This window comes from Uloborus diversus, chromosome 1, assembly GCF_026930045.1.
Source record: "Uloborus diversus isolate 005 chromosome 1, Udiv.v.3.1, whole genome shotgun sequence".
Taxonomy (NCBI): Eukaryota; Metazoa; Arthropoda; class Arachnida; order Araneae; family Uloboridae; genus Uloborus; species Uloborus diversus.
The window spans coordinates 156880258-156893714 of record NC_072731.1 but is presented as its reverse complement, the minus strand read 5'-3'; positions in this window follow the sequence as shown (position 1 = coordinate 156893714).

Below are 13457 nucleotides of genomic sequence, written 5' to 3'. Positions count from 1 at the left end.
GTTCAGCCAAATATTAACTGAGATTGACACATAAAAACAAAGTACACAATAACACTTATTTAAAGTTTTTTATAATCTTCAATTCATAAATTTTGCAGAATAAAACTAGACACACTTGCACTTTAAATATGTGTTCTATGTAATGTAAAGTATTTTCAAATTGCAATAGTTCACAATGAAAAAATGATACTGAGGAAAATAGTGTTTTTTTTTTTTTTTTTTTTTTTTTTTAACGAGATTTATATGAACTAAATCTCTTTAAAGTAATAGAGTTGCAACGCGACTTACCTATTGGTCGGTGGTGGTCTTTTGCAGGCTTTGGTCACCAAAAAGGTGATTTTTATGACAGAATAAAATTCTGCCAACAAAAATTACCCATTTGGTAGAAAGAAGAAAAGTATCCAAGAAAAAAGTAAATTACCTACACAAGTTATGCGACGCAACGAATTTACATGGCGTCCTCTCGGCAGTTATTTGGTTTTTAATTTCAGTTTGTATTCCTTCCGCGAGCATGCGTCGAGAAGTTGCACTTCGTACTTAAAAATAAGTGACATAGCTTCAAATTCAATCTCATGACGATACATAAGCAAGAAAATATAAGACTTTAAAATTATCTTCAGTGAATTCATGCGAGGAACAAAACTTCTACTAATCCCCTTGATGAGTGTTACTTCGCATACATGAGTCAGCACTTGTTTTCATTGCGTGCTTTCGAAAGTTTCAGTTTGGATTTGGTGCTGGACTATAAAATTGCCGTGTGAACTGCGCATGCGTCGACTCTTACTTTCTTGCTAAACGGGAAAGGTTTTTGAGAGAAGAGCAGAAAACTGCTGAGGGCGTACGAATCTGTGTATTACGAAAGCTTTTTTGTATATTCAGAGAGTTTTCCGGGATTTTTTACAGTGCACTCAGTAAGAAAGCACCTTTCATATAGTGCAGGAATTTTTCAAATAGGTGCAGTGGTTCGGGGCCATCGTGAAGTCAGTCGGTTTCCCTCTTTCTACCGGGCCTGCTTCAAGATTTAATTGCGCAATCCATGTGATCCCATCCTTTTAAGCGCTTCATCCCTTCTCTTCAAACTTACAATTCGATATGGAGCACGAAAGTCTTAAAACTTCAGTATCTTCAGTTGATTTTGACATATACACAGCAAACAATAGTTCTCATACATATTTCATTGAAAAAAAGATCAGAAAGCAATATAAATAGTGCAATGGTATTTTTGATTATCATACATTTAAGTATTTAACATATGTACTTTTTATGTTTTGAATTGTAATTATTCTTTTAAATTTTAATTGAGTGCGACAAAAATGCTGTAAGTTCAGATTACTGCCGTCAAAACTTAAATAAAGAAAACAGATTATTCATTACATTTTTGAAATTTGTGAGATACAATAATCTGAAAATAAATCTTTTGGTAGTTGATCAGTTTAAATTTGGTGTTTAAAATGACCAACTTCGAAAATTCTCAGACCTTTTAAAATTTATTAACATTTTAGAAGTAAGATCCTGATTTTACAAAATTTCGTCTTTTTGCTTATGATTATGTTAATCTTATTTGGTCGAAATAATCTGAAAATTTCAACCAGAACGTTCAAGAATAGAGTAAAATTCAGTGAGAATTTTTTTTTTCAAATAATACATAACACATTTCGAGAGTATACACTTTATTTACAAACATAAAAAATAGCATAAAACAGCTTTAAAACTGAACAAATTCAGTGATAATCTGTTACTAACGATGTGACAAAACTAATAAGCACAAAAGTTACTAATGTACCCATAAGCTACAAACTAAGGGTTTGTGTTCTCAAGTTTTCAAAAATTTGAATATTAAAAAACAATAACAATGATCGTAAAAATGTAAGTTCAGAGGAGTTTGAGCATAATTCCCCAACACATTTATTAATTGCAATAATGGTTGTTTATGTGAAATCCAGCCAAGTTTCATATGAAATCTGAGATATAACTGCCTCTTTAACTATTTTATTGAAAAAAAAAATCATGAGAAATTAGAAATGTAATCACATGAGGTTTCTAATTAACCAATTCAAATCCTTAATATGACACTTGAGACAGTCACTATGATACTTGAAAGTTGTTAAGAATGAAATTCGTATTTTTGTCTTTAAAGTACTTTTAAGTTTTTAATAGCAAACACTTGGATGAAATTATTTGCGATACACAGTACATTGTTTGAAAAATTATGCTGTGTAAACCTGTTGGCTTATTATGATTATATATTTAATAAATATATAACCATTATATATGTTCATATTTCATAGTAAACTCAGAAAAATTAGAAAACGCATTTTGATCAGTTTAAAATATTTGATATCTATTAGGACTTTATTTTTATGAATATATTTCAAAATCACCCCCTATCGATTTCGTACATTCAACACAGTACTTTAAAAGTATTGAAACTGAAAAGGTCTATTTAAACATACTTGTGCTTTAATGCATACTATTTACACATCGTGTCACACAGGTACCTTTTTTAAAACCTTTCCGCATAAAATTAGTTGAAATAAATTCAATTAGACTCATCTTTAAAAATGACCTAAATCTTACATTTTCAAACATATTAACCTTTAGAACTGTCAATTTTTATTGTTAACTTTCTTTCCTGTCAACGAAAATTAACTAAATCACAACATTAATTTGATTAACAAATGATAATAATCAGAATTCTGAACGATTTTTAGTACATGTAAATGTAGTCACTTTTTTGTGATTCAGACTAAACTTAAATTGCTCTTTTATTAACAGGCAGATACCCTCACACGTTTTTTACGAAATATAGAATAAATAAATTAAATAATACTATAAAAAGAAAAATATTACTTACTCAATTTTTAAGGCATTATCTCCTGTTAGAATTTTGAATTTTCTAATTCTCATCCAAGTCTGCATGTCTGTAACGGACAGCAAACTCGACTCGAACTAAATGCTCTTTGTAAGCAAACGCCGTTCTGTCGATAGCCGCTGGCCGTAGGGTTGGGGACCATGGGATCACTTGGATGACTCATTCCAGGAATTCGCTCGCTTGAAGCAGGCCCGGTAGAAAGAGGGAAACCGACTGACTTCACGATGGCGCCGAGTGGTTCCGGAGATTACTTCGAACATATAGACACACAAAAATCCGCCCTCTCTCTCTCTCTTTATAATATTATATAGATTTCATTCCAATAATAACATTCATCATGCAATTGTACTCTCTGTTATAAGTACCCTTGATTGAGTCTCAAGTGTAGAATCAAGAGGGAAAATTGAAAATCCTTTTAAAAGCCTTATACTATTAAAAATCGATTTATTTTATTTGTTAACAAATAGAAACTGGCAACAGATAAAAATTTTAAATCAATGCATTTTCTTTCCTTATCGGCCAACAATGAATTCGGTTACTAATCGCGTGAATAAACACTTAGCCGCATTTAAAATCTGCTTTAAAAAAACGTTATAATTCGAATTCTATATAACATGGAAATTCCAAACACATTCTATCAGACGCAGAAAAGAATTACTCTTTATTGCGGTACAAATTTTTACATTTTTAAGTATGTTTTCACTGCAAAAATCGTGAAAAACCTTTTAAAGGTTTTTAATTAATATCTTCGTAAATTAATGCCATCAGAAAACACAATCTAGCTAAGAGCACTGTAGATCAACTCTCCTTTCGAACATTTTTTTTTTTCCAAAATCGATCCATCCGTTTAGGCGCTCGTGTCAAAGACAGATGCACAGACACACAGATACATAGACGCGTCAAACTTATAACCCCCTTCCTTTGTATGTCGGGGGTTAAAAAATTTGCAATTATTCTACATATGAATGAAGATTTATACATTTTAGGGATATTTTGAATTCAAAGAAAGCTAATCAATGAATGAAAGTAAATTAATAATTCGTTTATAAGATGTTATCTTAAATTAAAAGAGATTTTATCTGCAGTAATAAGGGTTTTAAACGTAGTACGAATTTGGAAAAAAATATGTTCTACCTCATTTTTTCCCTTTAAATAATGTAAAATTATCTAACCAACTAAAGAACATTAAAGGCTTCCTCCAGTTTTTGTTCTCGAAACATACAATAAAATCTAAAATTTAAAAAATCTTAATAAAAATCAATGCAAGTTGCTGCATTTTTACTTACTTAAACATATTTTTCAAAGAAATTTATTTTATATTTTATTATCGAAGGTAAATAATTCAAATTCATATTGCCACTGCAGTAACAGCAAACCTACTCATCTATCACCACATCCCTAGTTTTTAGGTAAGGATGTTAATTGTGTTTTTTTTTTACTCATTATGTAGCATAGAAATAAATAGGGAAAATAAAAAACATAAAACCCTTGATTGCACAAAGTCTGGATGGTGGAAAATTTCTGGTTGGATATTTGGAATCAGTGTCAAGAATTTCCCTATAGCAACACTATAAATGTTTCATGTGACAAAATCCTTGTTTACTAGTGTTATCGATTTATTTAGATTAGTGTCTCCCATTTCCACCTACTATACAGAGCTTCAGTTTTTTTCTTGTTGTATTTTAGTACATCGTTACATTCGTTTCCTTCTCAGGAATCTCTTCATTTCTACCCTATTTATGTCGTTATTTTGAATAGTTTCAATCCTTTCATTGTCGGGAAACTTTTCATTTCGACATTATCTAAGCCGTTAATTTGCATATTTTCTTTCCTTTTCTTGTCGTCCAACTTCATTTCAACCTTTAGGTCACTAATTTACATAGTTTAACTTGTTTCCATGTCGGGAAAATCTTTTCTTTTATTGAGAAGTCTCATGACGCCTTGCAGCAAAAAATCGAAAGCACAATTCAAACACGATATTCTTAACTCAGGGGTTCTCAACATTTTATTCTTTGCGCCCCCTTTGAACACTGACGGAAGCTCACGCCCCCCCCCCCCCGCTCCCTCCGTCAATACAAGGGAACAGTCAAAATTTGAAACTGAAGCTAGTTAGGATAGCTGAAACAGGTTTTTATATAAAAATATTGATTATTTCATAACAAATTTAATATTACTACGCATAACTTTGTTTTGATCAGTCTTATTAGAACATAGGAAATTAAAGAACTGAATGCAAATAAATTGCAAGCAATCTAGGACCTAGATGATGTTGAATATTATCCTCTAACAGTACTAAAATTTATAAAGCTGAAGAAGAACATGTAAAAATTCTTTTTGTAACCATTGAAAATCATTTAGCCATGCTGGCAAAGAATTTTAAAAAGTGTTTTCTTGCTGATGACAAACTGATAGCAAGTCACAGGTGGCTTAGAGATTCATTTCATAAGATTCCCGAAGGACTATCCATTGATGAAGAAGAAAAATTCATAGACTTTGACAAGTAGCGAAACCAAAAGAAAATGTAATAATAAATCACTATTTGAATTTTGATCAGGAGTAGAGAACTCATTTTCCGCACTAAAAACAAGGGGATTTCGCATTCTATTACCATTGCCCATGCTGCCTTTGTGAAACTGGATTTTCTGCTGCGGCTTCTTTGAAGACAAAATATAGATCTCGGCTAAATACACTGTAAAAAAATTCCAAAACGTTACTGGGTATTTCCGTGTTAGATTTTGGGATTTTAATGGTTTTTATCCACTTCCTGGAAAAATCAAGTATCATTGTCAAAAAGTTTCCTGAATTTCTACAAGTTGCACGAATGCAGATTTTTCACTGTTGTGAAAAATGTTTTTAGCTTCCAGTTTAAAGATTAACTAAGCGTATTTATAAAGTGTATCGGCTTCGGTTCAATTACGGCCCGTCCAAGCTAATTAAACTCCCTAAGGGAGCGAATTAGTATGTACTACGTTGCTTTGCAAGAATTGAAGGCGAGTAAAATTCTCGTTACTTATCAGCAATTCTGGCTTAGCTTTGGCCATGTTTGCATTAATGCTCTTGGAACTTCCGTGAGAAATCAGGAAGATGCCAAGCTATTATATTATGCATTCTTAAGTTCGCTCTAAGTTTCTAGAGACATGACTGGATTTTAATGGAAAGATTTCTGAATATTTCAGGAGGCTTCCAGGATAATATATCAAGAAGGTTACTGAATGTTAGCGGAAAACGTTCCTGGATTTTGCAAGATATGTTACTTGCAGAAGTTGGGTACATCAGCTGCCCATTATTTTCCAGGAACGTTTCTGAATGGTTTTTACGGTGTATAGAAACAAAACTAAGAGTGGCTATTTCTAATATTAGGCCTTTCGAAAAACTAGGTTCTTCAAGACAGGCCCAAGGAAGTCACTAATAACTACGAAATTTCTTTTTAATTTGGTATGTTTCTATTAAGTAAGTTTTGATTCAGAAGTTGCTTACTTTAATAAGATAGTTATTAAATGTGTTGAAATGCATTTTCTTTCCTATTTGTATGTCTGCTTTTTCTTTCAGTCAGTTAATCAATTTTTTTAAAATAATATTTTTATCTTGGATATTTTCGCACCCCCATCCCCCTCGAGTGTGCTCGCGCCTCCTAGGGGGAGCGCCCCACAGATTGAGAATCATTGTCTTAATGTCTGATATCTATATGAGGTTATGATTAGATACCATCCCATTGTTTGTTCTTTTAGCAATGCTCATAAGAACTTGGGGATATTAGCAACTGGAAAAACATTTTCTCACACACAAAACAGGAACAATTTCTTGGTTTAAAAAACAGAAAATATGTAGCTCTGCATTCGTTTTCTGTTTATGGAAAGGAAAGAACGTAACATAAATCTACTTTTCGACTTGGGGGAAACATGGGGAAACAAATGTTCGTAGAGGGGGGGACTTTTTTGCAGGTGGCTGCACTTTTAGGGCGTTTATGTGTAACGCGTGGATGGCAGTTCATTCATAAATCAGTCTACAGACCATTTAGACATGCTTCTTTTGTTTCGATTTTTATTAGTGGCTATGACTGCCTGCACTAGGAAAATCTTTCAACGAAATTGCAAATTCTTGAAATTTCATTACTGCGGAATGCTATTAATGTATTTTTTGACGATGAGAACAAACATAAAATTGTTTTCTGAGCTCCTGCGTATCACTTACAATCACCTTAAGCTAATGTCAGGATCAGAAGGTATTTGATTTTTATGGACTTTGTAATCTTCAAATCAACATGACTTCTTTTGAATTCGCTAAAAAGTTTTGAATTTGATATTTTATTTACGTTTACATGTAATTTTTCAAAAGATAAAAAGGAAAAATAAATTTTTGAAGAAAAAATTGCAAATTTTAGGCCTTCTGCTGAATGCCTGAATATTTTTAAATTTGGATAAATATTTTTGTGTTACATGTGGGGCAACAGAGACAACGTTTTATCAACACAAAGCTTTGAACATACGAAAAAAGTATTTTTTAGATTCGGCCTAGTACACAGTAATGGTTTACACTTTCAAACGCAAGTAGACACGAGGATGCTGTTGTTCAAATTACATGAAACTTTTTTTACATTTTTTTTTTTTTGACTTAAAATAAAAATATATAAGAAGGTGTGCGACTTAAAAAATCGACTTTCATTTTTTGGGGGCACACCCCAGTATATATATTTAGTAGTATATAGTATATATATATTAGTAGTGGGAAAAGGAGAGTTCTGCGGCAGGAGGCGGTGTTGCGGTGTTAACACCGCCTCCCACTCTTCCTCTTCCTCCTAACACTTCCTCCCACCCCCTGACGATTGCACCTCGAACTTGAAGAAGGTGACGAGGGTTTTTTTTTCCCGTGATTTCACTCTTCCTCGTTTTCGCTCGGCTACATTTTCGCCCTTCCTCGTTTTCGCTCGGCTACATTTTCGCTCGAGTTTTTGCTCTTCCTCGTTTTTGCTCGCGTTTTTACCGTGAAAGGTAACAGGGATATTTTTAGACTTTGTCGTTTTTACCGTGAAAAGTTTTTGGACTTAGAATATTTTTCCGTAACCTTATACGATGGTTTTCGAGTGGCAACCTGTTTAGGGTATGACAAAACGTCACAATTGTTGTCATAAGAATGTATGATACTTTTTGTCATCCCATCCTCATGAAGTTGTACAGAGCTATTTTCAGTGTTTTTTTTTTTTTTTTTTTTTACAAACATACTGGACTTTGTCTTTTTTTTTTTTACCGTGAAAGATTTTCCCTACGTTTCTGAACTTTGTTACAAAATAAATTTATGTTTTAAGTTGACGGTCCCACCAACCAGCCCGGTGTATTAAATACACCCCATCAACTTCTTTTCATCTGCCAATGCAATTTGCATACAAATCACTTAAGTAATCACTTAAAGTAATTGTATTGATACGTACGAGTTTGTGTGTGTGAATAAATTGTGTTTATCATTTTAAAAGAGACTTGTGTTTTGATTGAGTTGTTGAATATGGTTGATGGATTATACTTTGAAATCACTCTTACATATATTTTTTATATGCACTTTATTGTAAGTAATCTTTATACTATCGGTGTTGTCTTCATCTTATTGTATGGTTTTGTAATTAAGACTGAGTGAAAATATAATTTTTGTAATATTTCTATAGTTTAATACATGCGAAGGACTTCGATTAATGCTAAGTGGAAAGTCAAAATTAGAACCGTAAAGCTTAAACATGTCAATGGTTTGAAAACAATACACAGTTATATTCACGTACACAAACTCGTACGTATCAATACACTTACATTAAAGAGAAATATTAAAGACTTATAAATTCTCATATGAGATAAGAACGCTCTTTCTTAACTTAGTTGGTCACATGATCGATAAAAGATCCTCACCTATTTGTGATTTGTCATGAAATAATATACATCGATAGATATGTTACTAAGTGTGTAATAGTTTTTATTTTTCTTAAATTCAAAGTTAAAACCAATTTGTTAATTGTAGAATTATATTAAGTGCTAAAAATGTGATATTTTCGCTTATAATTTCGGTTGATGTGTAAAGTTTTATTACAAGTTCCCTCACACGAATGAACAATAACATGCTAGATGGATATTTGAAAGCTTGAGTGGATGATTTGTAAGTATCTTAAACATTATTATTATTATTTCTAATGCATGTGTGTTAATTAATACTTAGAGTGCAAAGAGTAAATGGTTAAGTGCTATTGGTTATTAATACTAAGAGTAAAGTGATATTGAGTTTTAAATTTAATTAAAGCATTTCGTTTAAAGATTCAGTTGAAAAAATTTTATTTTGTAAGTTTGAAAATTTTTGGAAAAAAAAAAAAAAAAGAAAATAGTTTTGCGAAAAAAAAAAGATTGAAAAGAAAAAAAAATAATATGTTACAAAAATATTATTATTATTTTGATTTGAAAAAAATATTTTTGCGGAAAAATTTATTGTTGTAAGATTAAAAATTTATTTTTATATGATTGAAAAAAAATTGATTTTTTTTAATTAGTGGAAAAATATTACAAGTTTGAGAAATTATTTCTTAAAAACATTTTATATGATTAAAGAAAACAAAAATTTTTGATTTCATTTTCTAAGTAGAAAAATATTACAAGTTTGAAAAAATACTGTTTTGAATCAAAAATCTGTTTTTGAAAGAAATATTCTTACAAGCTGGAAATTTTTTTTTATAAGTTTGAAATGAAAAAGAAATTAATTCGAAACTACGAATTAAAATCTAAAATTTTGTTTGGAAAACCTGACATCAGACTATTGTCGATCTATGTGCTTGATATTTGGGAAACGTGAACTAATTTTAATTGGTCAGAAACAGTGACATCACTTACAAGACGTACTTGCTAAGGGGTGAATCATACTCGCACGTGGGGTTTGTTATCTGTTATCGGTAAAGGGTAGATAGAAATATTGATAAAGTCATTTCCTCAATTCGCACCGTTGTGTGTGGACCATCCGAAGTGCTGTAGGATTATTGTAGTTTTTTTCAACAGCCGAGTTGATTTGCGATTTTACGGCATGCCTTCTGCAAATCGACGATGGTCAAACAGCCGTATGCAGCGATTTCAAATAAAACATGCGTGTAGTTGTAATTTGTGAGATTGAGTTATAATTAACAATCCACTTATTACAATTTCATTCACTGTTTTTAAATAACTTCGCGATAGCTGGTACTTGAGAGATTTCACCCCAAAAAGGTTAGTCTTTTGTACTTAATTTTAGTCAGTATTTAGCTTTAACTTAATTTGTCAAATTTTAGATTAAGTTTCTTAATCTAACGTATAGCTGTCCATTTGAATGTATCGTTCGAAAAGGATAAAGACTAAAATAAATGATATCGATTTTGTTAAAGAAATTAGTTGTTAAAGTAAAATATTATTGGGAAAATGAAATAGTCAAAGTGATTCTAATTCATGAAGGTTGAAAATTTTGTTTTATTCTAACAAGAGTGCTTGTATGAAAAAAAAATAATAATAAAGTAAACCACTATGCGATAAAATGACTAAGTTAAATACTAATCAAAAAATAATTAATAGAGTTGATTAAATAAAATGTGATAAATTAAATGAAACTCTTGAAAAGCATATAAAGTGATGAAATGTAACTTGAGTGCGAAATTTGCTTACTGGAAAAAAATTAAATAAGTTGATTTTTTTAAAATCGTGAAAATTTGATAATGATAAGTGTTAATTACTACTAAGAGTAAATTGATTGCAAGTTTTTAAATTAACTTAGTTGGATGAAAATTGTAGACTTGATAATGTTTCGAAAAATTTGTGTGTTCGATTCCTGTTACTAATTGTGAAAAATTTCTAAGTTTAAAAATAACGGGGAAAATAACGATAAAGTAAAAACAAGCAAGAAAATGATTAAGTTAAATACTAAGCGATAAAATGACTAAGTTTAATACTAATCAAAAAATAATTAAATAAAATGTGATAAAATGTAACTTGAGTGCGAAATTTGCTTACTGGAAAAAAATTAAATAAGTTGATTTTTAAAATCCATGAAAATTTCTTAATGATAAGTGTTTATTAATGCTAAGAGTAAATTGATTCCAAGTTTTGAAATGAATTTCAGTAGAAGTTATTTTTCGGTAAGTCTATTTTTAAAATTTGCTGACATGAAGTTTTGATACTCGACTTATAATTTTAACATTTCTTGGGTACTTCATTGATGTTTAACATTTTTGTGTTATGTGTTTTATTTTACCGTAGGTAAAAATAATTAAATAAAAGTGAAATTTATAAATTGTAATGAAAATTCTGTTAATGAAATTGGTTGGTTGTAAAGTAATATTTTGGAAAAGCTGTAATGAATGATAAATAGTAAAACGCAGTAAGTAAAATAGTAAAGTATGGTAAAGTAAAATAAAATATTCAGAGGGGATTTAATTCATGAAAGTTGAAAATTTTGTTTTATTCCATCAAGAGTGTTTGCATGAAAAAAAATAAAATAAAGAAAGGAAAATATGATTAACTTAAATACCGATGATAAAAAAATAATTATTAGAGTTAATTAAATGAAATGCGATAAACTAAGTGAAACTCATGAAAAGCATATGTAGTGATAAAATATAACTTGAGTGGGAAATTTGGTTACAGTAAAAAAATATTTAAGAAGATAATTTTTAAAATTCATGAAAATATTTGATAGTGATAAGTGTTAATTAATACGAAAAGTAAATTGATTGTAGATTTTGGAAAATTAAATGGATAAATGTATAAAAATAATAACGTATGTGATAATTTAAAATATTAACAATGAAAAAGAATCAAAGACGATTAAATGAATCTAAATCGTAAATGAGTTGCTATTTTAGTAAACTCAAACTAGAGTGAAAAGCATTTTAGTAGGAACATGTTAAAATCTCTTGTGCTAAGAAAAATAAATAACTTTTAAGCATAATTTTGTAACTGGAATAAATGTATGATAAAATGATTAAGTTAAGTATTAATGAAAAAGTAATTATTAGAGTTAATTAAATGGAATGTGATAAATTCAATGAAACTCTTGAAACGTATATGCAGTGTTGGAATGTAACTTGAGTGCGCAATTTGCTTACTGGAAAAAATTAATTAAGTTGATTTTTTAAAATCTGAGAAAATTTGTTAATGATAAGTGTTAATTACTACTACGAGTAAATTGATTGCAAGTTTGACATGATTGCAAAAATTGAAGACATGATAACGTTTTGAAAAATTTGAAGGTTCGATTCCTGTCACTACTTGTGAAAAATTTCTAAGTTTAAAAATATCGGAAAAAAACGATAAAGTAAAAACAAGCGAGAAAATGATCAAACTCTAAAATATACTAAAAAAAATCGAAATCACGAAAAAATAATCTAAGTCTGAAATGCTTGAAATTAGTTAAAGACTAAAAAGTTAAGAAAATAGTTAAAGACTGAAAATAATTGAAATACGCTAAAATAGTGAAAAAAAAAAATCAAAGTGCTAAATGACAGGAAAAAACGTTAAAGTTCAAAATGTGTGAAAGAATATTTAAGTTAATTATTTCTTCGAAAATTTAACAAGTAAGAAAAAATATTTTGTTGTATGAAAGTAAAAAAAAAAAAAATTAGTTAAGAAAATTATTTCTTCGAAATTTTTACAAGTTAGAAAAAATATTTGTCAATTTGACAAAGAAAAAAGAAATTAGTTAAGAAAATTTAACAAGTTAGAAAAAATAAAAATGATAAAGTTTGAAATGCATGAAAAAGAAAATCAAAGTTTAAAATATATTTCAAGTCCACAAAGCATTGAACCAAATCTAAAATCTCGAATGGGTTGTATTTAAATAAATCTTTACTTAAGTGAAAACTTTGTTATTATGAAAAATAATAATAATGATGATAGTTTCAATTATGAGCTGAAATACAGTTAATGATATGCCATGATTAGTACTAAAGAGTGAATTAACTGATGGTTTTAAAATTAATTTAATTGTAATATTCGTTGTCATGGTACAGATTCACATTAAGACTGAAAGTGTAATGGGAAATATAGCATAGTGGTTAGCATACGTTTTTGCTAACTCAAAGTTTGGGTGTTCGATTCCCGACACTCTGTAAAATAAAAATAATTAAATTCGCGAAACTTTGGTTGTCTTGACAACCATTCGTCGAAATTATTCAAAGTCCGAAAAAAAAAAAAGAATCACCGAAAGAATGATAAATATAACAGAGTTGGGATTTATTTTTACAAGTATAATAAATGCATGAAAATAATAAAATGACAGTGTAAACGATTAATAACGCGATTAAAACATAACTCATGAAAATGTATAAATCATATTGAATATTAAAGCTGATTAGTACTATGAAAAAAAAAAAGTTTTGTGAAAAATATTTAAAGTTTGAAAACGCTCGAAAATAATCAAAAGAACGAAAGACGTCGAATTAGTCTAAGACCTGAATGTAAAAAATATTCGAACTCTAAAATGAATAATCAAATTCATGAAAAATAATCCAAGTTCATAAAGCATTGAAATAATCAAATTCGCGAAAAATATTCAAAAAATAATTAAATTCGCGAAACTTTGGTTGTCTTGACAACCATTCGTC